The sequence below is a fragment of the Lipotes vexillifer genome, unplaced genomic scaffold (genome assembly GCF_000442215.2).
Source record: "Lipotes vexillifer unplaced genomic scaffold, Lipotes_vexillifer_v1.1 scaffold1672, whole genome shotgun sequence".
NCBI classification, from domain to species: Eukaryota; Metazoa; Chordata; class Mammalia; order Artiodactyla; family Lipotidae; genus Lipotes; species Lipotes vexillifer.
In genome coordinates this window covers 17,387-25,794 of record NW_006794904.1, presented here as the reverse complement: position 1 = coordinate 25,794, position 8,408 = coordinate 17,387, and the positions used below count along the sequence as shown (strand labels likewise).

General features: G+C 59.3%; 1 pseudogene; it reads left to right on the top strand.

The window, feature by feature from the left end:
• The first annotated feature begins 359 nt into the window (after positions 1-359).
• On the top strand, positions 360-6,859 carry LOC103088868 (voltage-dependent calcium channel gamma-like subunit; annotated as a pseudogene).
• Positions 6,860-8,408: the final 1,549 nt, after the last annotated feature.

The following is an 8,408-nucleotide window of genomic DNA, read 5'->3' as shown; positions in this document are numbered from 1 at the left end:
GCCCTTGCCTTGGAACTTTCCAAGATCAGCGTCTGGGTCTTTCTCATCAGACAGGAGTGGTCGGAGGGGTGAGTGGGGGCCACGTCCTCCCTTTCTTTACGCAATTCCTCTTTCCCCAGCGCTGGCCAGGCCTAGAAGCAGGACAGGTGGAGGAGAAACGGCAGAGACAGTCAAGCAAGAGGGTGGGTTCTGCGCTGTCCCACTACTCACCCCCAGGCTGTTCCTGCTCTTAGCCCCTGACGGTCCCACCCTGTCATTCCCCCCCCCCCCGCCCCCGGCACTGGGAAGCCCCTGCCCCTCACGACAGTCCTGCTGAGTGGAGGGTCTGTCTCTCACTCTGCCACACCCGCTCTGCTCAGCTCTGCCACCACGGAGGAACCTAGGAGAGCAAATAGTGCAAATGAAGGGCCGGCCCAGGTGAACCCTAACCGCGCCGCCTGCAGTGCAAGTGCGGAGTCTTAACCACTGGACCGCCAGGGGAAGTCCCCCGACTTTCTTACGCTCATAAAATAATTGGAAGCGGACCATCACTTCCTCATTATCATTCCTAAGTCATTTCTCCTTCTCCAGCATCTTGCTGACATGTCGTTCTAAATTCCACCGACTCAAGACTTTCTATTCTTACCACGAAAGCATAACAGGCAGCAGACCCCCAAACAGGCCTGACCACACACGGAGCAAGGCAGGCACTAGGTTAAAGTACCTGACGCGGTTTCTGTGGCAGCGACAGAATCAGATGAACCTCTGACAGGGAGATGCCCGGGATGGGGCTTGTGGGGGAGGGCGGGAGCGTTAGTTGCCAGCTGAGAAAGTCCCCGGGCAACGTCACCAGGGAGATGCCTGCCTGAATGGGCCAAGTAACTTCCCTCACCCTTCTTCGAGACGGAGAAAGGAGACCCTGCTTCACCTTAAGCGGCACCCCCCTCCCTGTTTATCAACAGCTGAGAAGGGCTGGGAGGGTCTCAGCTGGAATTTACCCTTCTTGGGGTGGGGACGTTGTGCGCTGCCCCCTTGAGAACTGAAGCCCCATCAAAAGTCCAGGAAGAACAATGACTTTTGTCTTGTCCTATTCGCCTTCTGGATGGTCCTGGCGGAGGCGAGCAGGCGAGCAGGCGAGCAGGGCTGTACGCCCCCCTTTGGGGGAGAGAAAAGGGACGCAGGAAAGACGGCCCCGGGGAGTCCACTCCATTCACACTTACTGAAGCCTCGCAAGACCCCGACCTTTCACGGGCATCGCCCGTGGCTCAAGGACGGAAACAAGAGCCCAGGATCACAACGGCCCACGGTGGTGGAGCTGCAGAGCCCGGGCGCGCGCCTGCCGTCTGCACGCCGCCGCCTCCCCAGGACGCACGGGCGGACCCGCCGGGGCGGACCCGGCTCCTGGGCCCCGAGCACTCGAGGAATCGACGCCGCGGGCACAGCCGTGCCCTGAGACTGGGGAGCGGCTCCAGGCCTGCAAGTCGGCCGGGTCAGCCCTCCCCCAGGGCCCGAGCCTCCCCTTCGGGCCGGGTCCTGGCCCCCGCCCCCGCCCGGGGGCTCCTCCGGCGGCCCCGCTGACTCAGCGCAAACCAAGCCGCGGCGGGCGGGCGGGAGCGGCCCGGCCCGGCCCGGCCCGGCCCCAGCAGCCGCCCGGGGGCAGCAGTTCCGCCCGCCCCTCCCTCCGGCCCGCCCCGCCCCCGGGAAGAGGTCCGGAGTCGGGAGCCGCGGCCCCGGCAGAGCGGCGCTCGGGAGCCCCAAGAGAACCAGGCGGGATCGCGCGGCCGAGCCCCGGCACGGGATAACAGCCCTCGGCGTGCAGGTGGGCGAGAGCCCGGTGCGGGGGGTGTGGAGGGGCCCGGCCGGGGTCCGAGGGGGGAAGCCGCCGAGGGCGCGGGATCCGAGGGGGGAAGCCACCCAGGGCGCGGTCTCCTCGAGGTCCCGTAGGCACCGAGGCTCCCAAACGGCTGGGGTGGAGTGTTCTGCTTCTCTTTGGGGTGCGCAGCGACCATCCGTTAGGTGCACCAGAGGGGTCCCTCCTGTTAAAAGGGGGCGCGTCTGGAGCGGAGGAAGGACGGAATCCATTCGTAAATGAGCCTCGCCTTGTCACACGAGGAAGAATCTCTGGAGAAGCCAGAACTTTCCTGGGCGGGGGCAGCAAGACCAACTCCCCTCCCAAAACTGATTTTGGGGGGCGGGCAAGGGGGTGGACTCGCTGGGGCACGCGGCAACCTCAGGACAGGCTGTAGAGAGGGGTAGGGGCCCGCCTCGCAGAGATGGGGTTTCTCCTTAGAATGATGCGAGGGGTCCATCCGCACTCCCACCCCCCGGGCGTACGGCTCTCCGCTGCCCTGCGCCGAGCTTCCCTAGCGGACGCGTCCCGCCTCCTTACCTCCCGACTGGACGGTCGGGACGGTGAGGGCAGCCCGCAGCCTCTGCCTGCAAGTGCTCGGCGTCCCGCAGCGCAGACTCCGGGGCTGATCCCGCTGTGCCCACTTTGTAGATGCGGTGACCGAGGCTCAGGTGCAGTAAGCCGCCCGTGGCGGCCGGTTCAGCGACAGAATCGAGTCGAACCAGACTTCTGGGCCCGAACAGGAGAAACTCCACCCACAGGCCGCGCCCCACGCCCCTTGTGGCCTGGACACCGCAACCCTAGGGCCGGATGCAGCGAGTTCCTCTCGTTCTGGGCATAATCTGGGGTCCCGGCCGAGCCGCCTCCGGGACCGGCAGTGAGGAGGGTGGGAGCGGGTGCGGTCCCGCCTTCGGGAGCCGACGGCCCTGCGGGGGAGAGACGGGCACACCGGGATTTAGGAGCGGTCTGGGGAAGCGAGTGCTAGATTAAGAGGTGAAGAGACTGTGGCAGGATTAACGGGGGTGGGGAGGGCAGGAGAGCAGCCAGGTAAACAGACTTGACCTTTTAGTGAAAGAAGGGGGCGGGGCTGATGCTTAGGAACACTTAACCGCCTGCCTGGGACTGTTCTAAGCGGTTGGGGTGCTTAGGTCTCATTTCAGCTCCCCCCGGGGGGCCAGGAGGAAGGTACTGTTATCTTCAGGGGGTAAATAGCTCGCCTGAGGCCAAAGAGTTAAAAGGCAAGCGGGCTGGCTCCCGGTGCCCTGAGGTCACGGAGGCGGAGCGGGCTTACTCTTCAGGAGGCTGCAGAGATTTCCAGCTGAAGAGGGGGAGGGTCTGACCTGGGCCTGGGCTGAGTGGGCACTGGGAAGGGGGGGCGTGGGGGGAAGCGCAGGGGCGCGGGGCGGGGGCTTGATGTGGAGAAAAGTAGTGAGCAGCCCAAAGTGTCCACTACTTAGGGGTTGACGGGATCAGATGAGGTCCTGGGTTCCAGAGGAAGACAAGACCTGGGCATTGGCCTCAGTGGCCCAGGAGTGCCAAGTGACACTGTTCTACAGGTCACTACTGATCATTCGGGGCTCTGGATGAAAAAGGGAAATGCTTCCAGTTTTCTTTTTTTTTTCAGTGGAGATGGTCCAGGCCCTAAGAGATTTAAGTGATTTGCCCAAGGTCACAGAGCTAGAGGCTGGTGGGTCAGGGGCAGGGCTAGACTGCCCTCATACCCTCTGGTCCACGGACCTTCCGCTGACCACGCTGCTGCCCAGCTGCCCTCCGGGAGAGGATTTCAGGCCCTGGATCACTGGAAGTTCACAGAGGTGCTGGCAGCCAGCGTGTGGGGCAGTGGTGAGGAAGGAGGACTCCCGAGTTACCTTATTACTGTTACTAATATTAATCAGGAAGTGCTTCTGTACTGGGCACCTTTATATACATGATCTCACTGAATCCTTGGGAGTTTTACTGGTGTCAGAGTTTGAATGATGCTCTCCTTTGCGGTGGGAGGGGGAAAATGACCTGATGTCAGCTGTCTTTTCCGGATCCCAGTGGGATGTCTGAGGGCCTGGAGATTAAAGTTCACTCTGTGTGCACGACAGGTGGGGCTGAGGGTAGGATGGCATGTGCTTTTTCTCCAGACAGCGTGATGTCTGAGGTCAAAAGGCCTCTGGGTGCTGCGTTCTTGTGACTTGTTGCCTGCGTCTGGGGTTTTGCCATCCTACAAACTTATCAACCTGTAGGGAGTTATAATCTCCGGGTGCCTCCATGGCTCCTCTTTCCTGCAGGGATCACTAACTCCTGCTACAAAATGTAACTACAGAACAGCAGATGAGAAAATAAGGGGCAAGGAGGTTAAGAAACCTCGCAAAGACAAACACCTTTATGGTTTGTAGTCACAGAGGTTTCAAAGTTCCCTTGGTTTGTTTCTTAGTAGAGACGTTCTTTCCTAATGAAATCCAGTACAGATTCTTAGATTCCCAGTGGCTCCAGCAGGTAAGAGGGACCTGTTGTGGTTGAAGTGAGGGGCCTGGAGCTGACCCCCTGCCCCCTGCTTTAGCACCTGGAGGCCTCAAGGAGACAAGGGGATGCGGTTTGAGAACCAGAGCCCAGACTCCCCGCCTGAGTGTTCTTTACAGCGCCCCCGACTGCCTTTGCCTCTGGTCTGAGTCGGGTCCCGAGACCTTGGGCGTCCCTCTGGCCTTTCCAGCCCTTCTCACCACTTACTGAGCCCCTCCCACGAAGGCCCCAGTGGGTACTTAACGGCTGCGTGCGTCCCCCCCACTACACATGATACAGTTGTCGGGCAGCTGTGCCAGGCTTTACTGTGATCTTGGTGAATGCTCTTGGGCTGGTCCCCTGACCAGTGTGTGACAGTTTCCCTTTTTACCTACCCCGCCCCAACCCCCACCACCATGGAGCACCCTACTCCAGCAGACTCAGGTTTAAGAGTGAGACAGGACCCTAACTAGGCAGAAGTGCTGAAAGCAAGCCAGATCCATAAGGATCCCGGGGCCTCCCGGGAGCATGGCTCTGCTTTCTGCCCCTCACCGAGAGGGGTGGCCCAGACCACCTCTGGAAGCCTCCACTTGCACGTGCCATAGGGCTCACCCCCCGAGTCCCCTTTCGGTTTACTTCCCAGCAGTGACCGTCACGCATGAGCTGTGTGCTTTGCTTAACCTCCCAAACTGGGGCGTGACCTGGCCTGCTTCCACACACACTGTAAAGGGCGTAAGTTATGACTGGGCAGGAGATGGTTTAAAGGGAGCTTCAGATGGAAGTGACAGCGGCTGCAAACTCGACCTCGTGGCTCTTGAGCCCAGCACCGGGTGCCGGGGACACGGTCCTGCCCTCCCACTATGAATCAGACAGGAATGGAAAACTTGTCAGAACGGTTCCTGACGGAGAGTGACCGGAGGGGTCCGTTGTGGGTTGAGTGGGCAGGACAGACCTCTCCCAGGAGGTGATGTTTCAGCTGAGACATGAAGAATGGAGAAAGCGGGGCAGCCGGGAGAAGAGCCTTTCAGGTGGAGGGACCAGTAGGTGTGAGGAGGAAAGTTCTAGGCTTGTCCTAGGCATGCGAGGTGGCCGGGAGGATGCCCTGGGAGGGCTTGTGGGCCGTCTACGGAGTTTTACCCTTTGAAGCATTCCTTTTGCTTCCAGGTTGGGCGTTGGGGACGGTGGCTTGGGGGTGTCCCGGGGCTGTGAGAAGGGACACCTCACTGGACGCTTGGCCCAGCTTTTCAGGAGAGAGGATAGGGTGTACTTTTGCGGGGCTGAAACCATAGGCTGAAGGGGAGCCTCAGGGACTCCCCCGCCCAGAAGCTTCTAGAACAGACAGCGGTGCCATGTCCTGGGCGGAGTACAGTCTGAGCCAGACAAAGTGCAAACATCACTGCTCACTGAAGAAAAGTGCGGAAAAAGCTGGGTGCAGATCAGAATGAAACTGGGGAAGACCAGGGGCCAGAAGAGGGAGTTATGTAACCTTCACTGATGTGCTAATAATGTCTAGTGCAGTATTCTTGTTTTGCATACAGAGAAACCAAGGCTGGCTGCTAGCTCAAGGTCACATCTGCCAAGCCAGACAGGTTTGCTGACTTCAGAATGGACCAAGATTTGCCTGTCAATACAATTTGGGTTTCTTACGCATTATAAAGATCATTAAAGAAAGGTCAGGGAACTCTGCCTGATGAATAACTGGATCCACAGGCAATGCTTATAGGTCTCAAATGGAGGACGGATGGGGAACAGGTAGGATGGGAGGAGGGTCCCCCCCGCCCCACCAGGAGGTGGGTCTGTGCTGTGACTAAGGTGGGCTTCCTGGGCATCCTGGGAGACCGAAGCAGAAACTGTGGCTGTCGGAAGCTACAAGGTGTGCTCTGGGTCTTCCCTGAGGAGGCTGGTGGGCTGTGGCGGGGGCCCTCCCTCATGCTGCCCTGCACTGTCTTCCAGACCCAGAAGCTGCTGGCCCAATGAAGGCCACGCCGGTCCTTCTTTGAACCCTCCAACCAGGCCCTCATCATCTTTTGCGCCTCCCTGGCCATGGTCCTCACCTCCCTCTCCATCTGCGATGGCCATTGGCTCCTGGCCGACGACCGTCTGTTCGGGCTGTGGCACTTCTGCACCACCTCGAACCAGGCTGAGCTGCACTGCCTCCGAGACCTGAGGCAGGCCCACATGCCCAGGCTAGCCTCGGGCATGGCTGTGGCCCGCAGCGTGGCCACCTTGGCCATGGTGGTCGCCGTCTTTGGCCTGGAGCTCCTCATGGTGTCCCAGGTGTCCGAGGACGCCCACCCGTGGCACAAGTGAGCTGTAGGCTCCCCCCTCTTCCTCCTCGTGTCCATCCTCTCCTTCAGGGGCCTCCTGAGCTTCCTGACGCTCCTTAGGAACGAGGTCACACTCATGGGCCTCAGGCTGACGTTCTGGAGCAAATTCACGTCCTCCTTCCTCATCTTCCTGAACGCCATCAGCGGCCTCCACATCAACAGTATCAGCCGTACTGACAGCGTCACGTATCCCTGGGGCCTGCCTGCAAAATTTTAGGCCCCCCTGCGAGGGCACTGAGTTCTACCGGAAAGTGTGGTCAAGATGGGACTTCTCCAACATGTGACATTCGAACTGCGGCCTCTTGGCCTTGGGGTGGTCGGGCCAGTGGCCTTTGCAGCCCAGAGGCCAGGTGGGCACCTCCGAGCCACCAGCTGCACCAGCTTAGCCACGTTATTAGAATGTTGATTTTACAAAAAGAAGCATATATATATATATTTTTTTTTTTTGCGGTACGCGGGTCTCTCACTGTTGTGGCCTCTCCCGTTGCGGGGGTACGCGGGCCTCTCACTGTTGTGGCCTTTCCCGTTGCGGAGCACAGACTCCGGACGCGCAGGCTCAGCGGCCATGGCTCACAGGCCCAGCTGCTCTGCGGCATGTGGGATCTTCCCGGACCGGGGCACAAACCCGTGTCCCCTGCATCGGCAGGCGGACTCTCAACCACTGCGCCACCATGGAAGCCCCAAGAAGAAACATATTTTAAAACCTATTCTTGAGTCCTTCCTGGGGTGCGAATAGATGTGGAGGCAGCTCAGGTAACTGGTGCTCAGGCTGGCTGCACAGCCAAGTACATTTCACACCTGTTTTATTGACTCTGCAGGGATATGGGCTGCAGGGTCCCTGGGGCCTCCGGGCTTGCTAAGAGTGAATCATTTGTCAGTGAAGGGTGTCCAGTCAGTGCCTAGGACTTTCTTCACCAGCTCAAAGGGCCTTGTGCAAATTCCCTGCTTTAGCTTTGGTCATGTCAGGGAGGCAGCGTTCAGGGCTGCTGGGGTATAGAAGCTTTTCAAACCGTTGACTTTATTTGAGCCCTGCCCTTTGTCGGGGGGACCCCGTAATCCCTGGATAACCCCAGCTTCCAGCAGCTGGCTGTGCCTCGGGACTCTTCCTGTCAATCCCGCCTGAAGCCCTTCCAGGAGGCCCCGCCTGGCTTGGTAAGCGTGGGCAATCCATCTTTGGTAAGGGCCAGACAGCCTCAGGGTACCATTTTTATCCTAGAACACACTTCAAAGAGCACGTATCTGGAGGTGCCGGACTCCAGCGTGTACTGGGGACTGGCCCGACCTCAGGTAATGATCAACAACCACCCTGGATGCAGAGGCCTGCAGGTGGAGGGGACCAGGAACCGGTGGAGCTTTCCACCCTTGCTGGCCACTTTACATTTCTGTGTATCAAACTGGCCTCTTTCCAGTCCCTTTTCTGCCCAGTAGGTGGGGTTTTTGCCCTCAGCCCATTTCATTCAACACTAGCCCCGTGACCCTCTCCCACCTGATGAATTCAGGCCTTTCCTGGTTCATTCTGGCTGCCACTGATTGCATGGGGTTTTGGTCTCTGCCCTGCCAGGTCCTCTTTCTGGGCTGGACTGGGTGCCTCTACCTCTCCTGTGATTTTTTTTTTTAACATTTTGGTTCCAAGATGTACAGAGTCCATGAAGGTCCCTGGAGAGAGCCCTGGAAAATGGGTATCTGGCCTTCTCACCCCAGTAGCAGACTATAAGATGCAAACGGGGTGACCTTGTCTTCAGGGGTGAGATGCAGAAGTTGGGGGC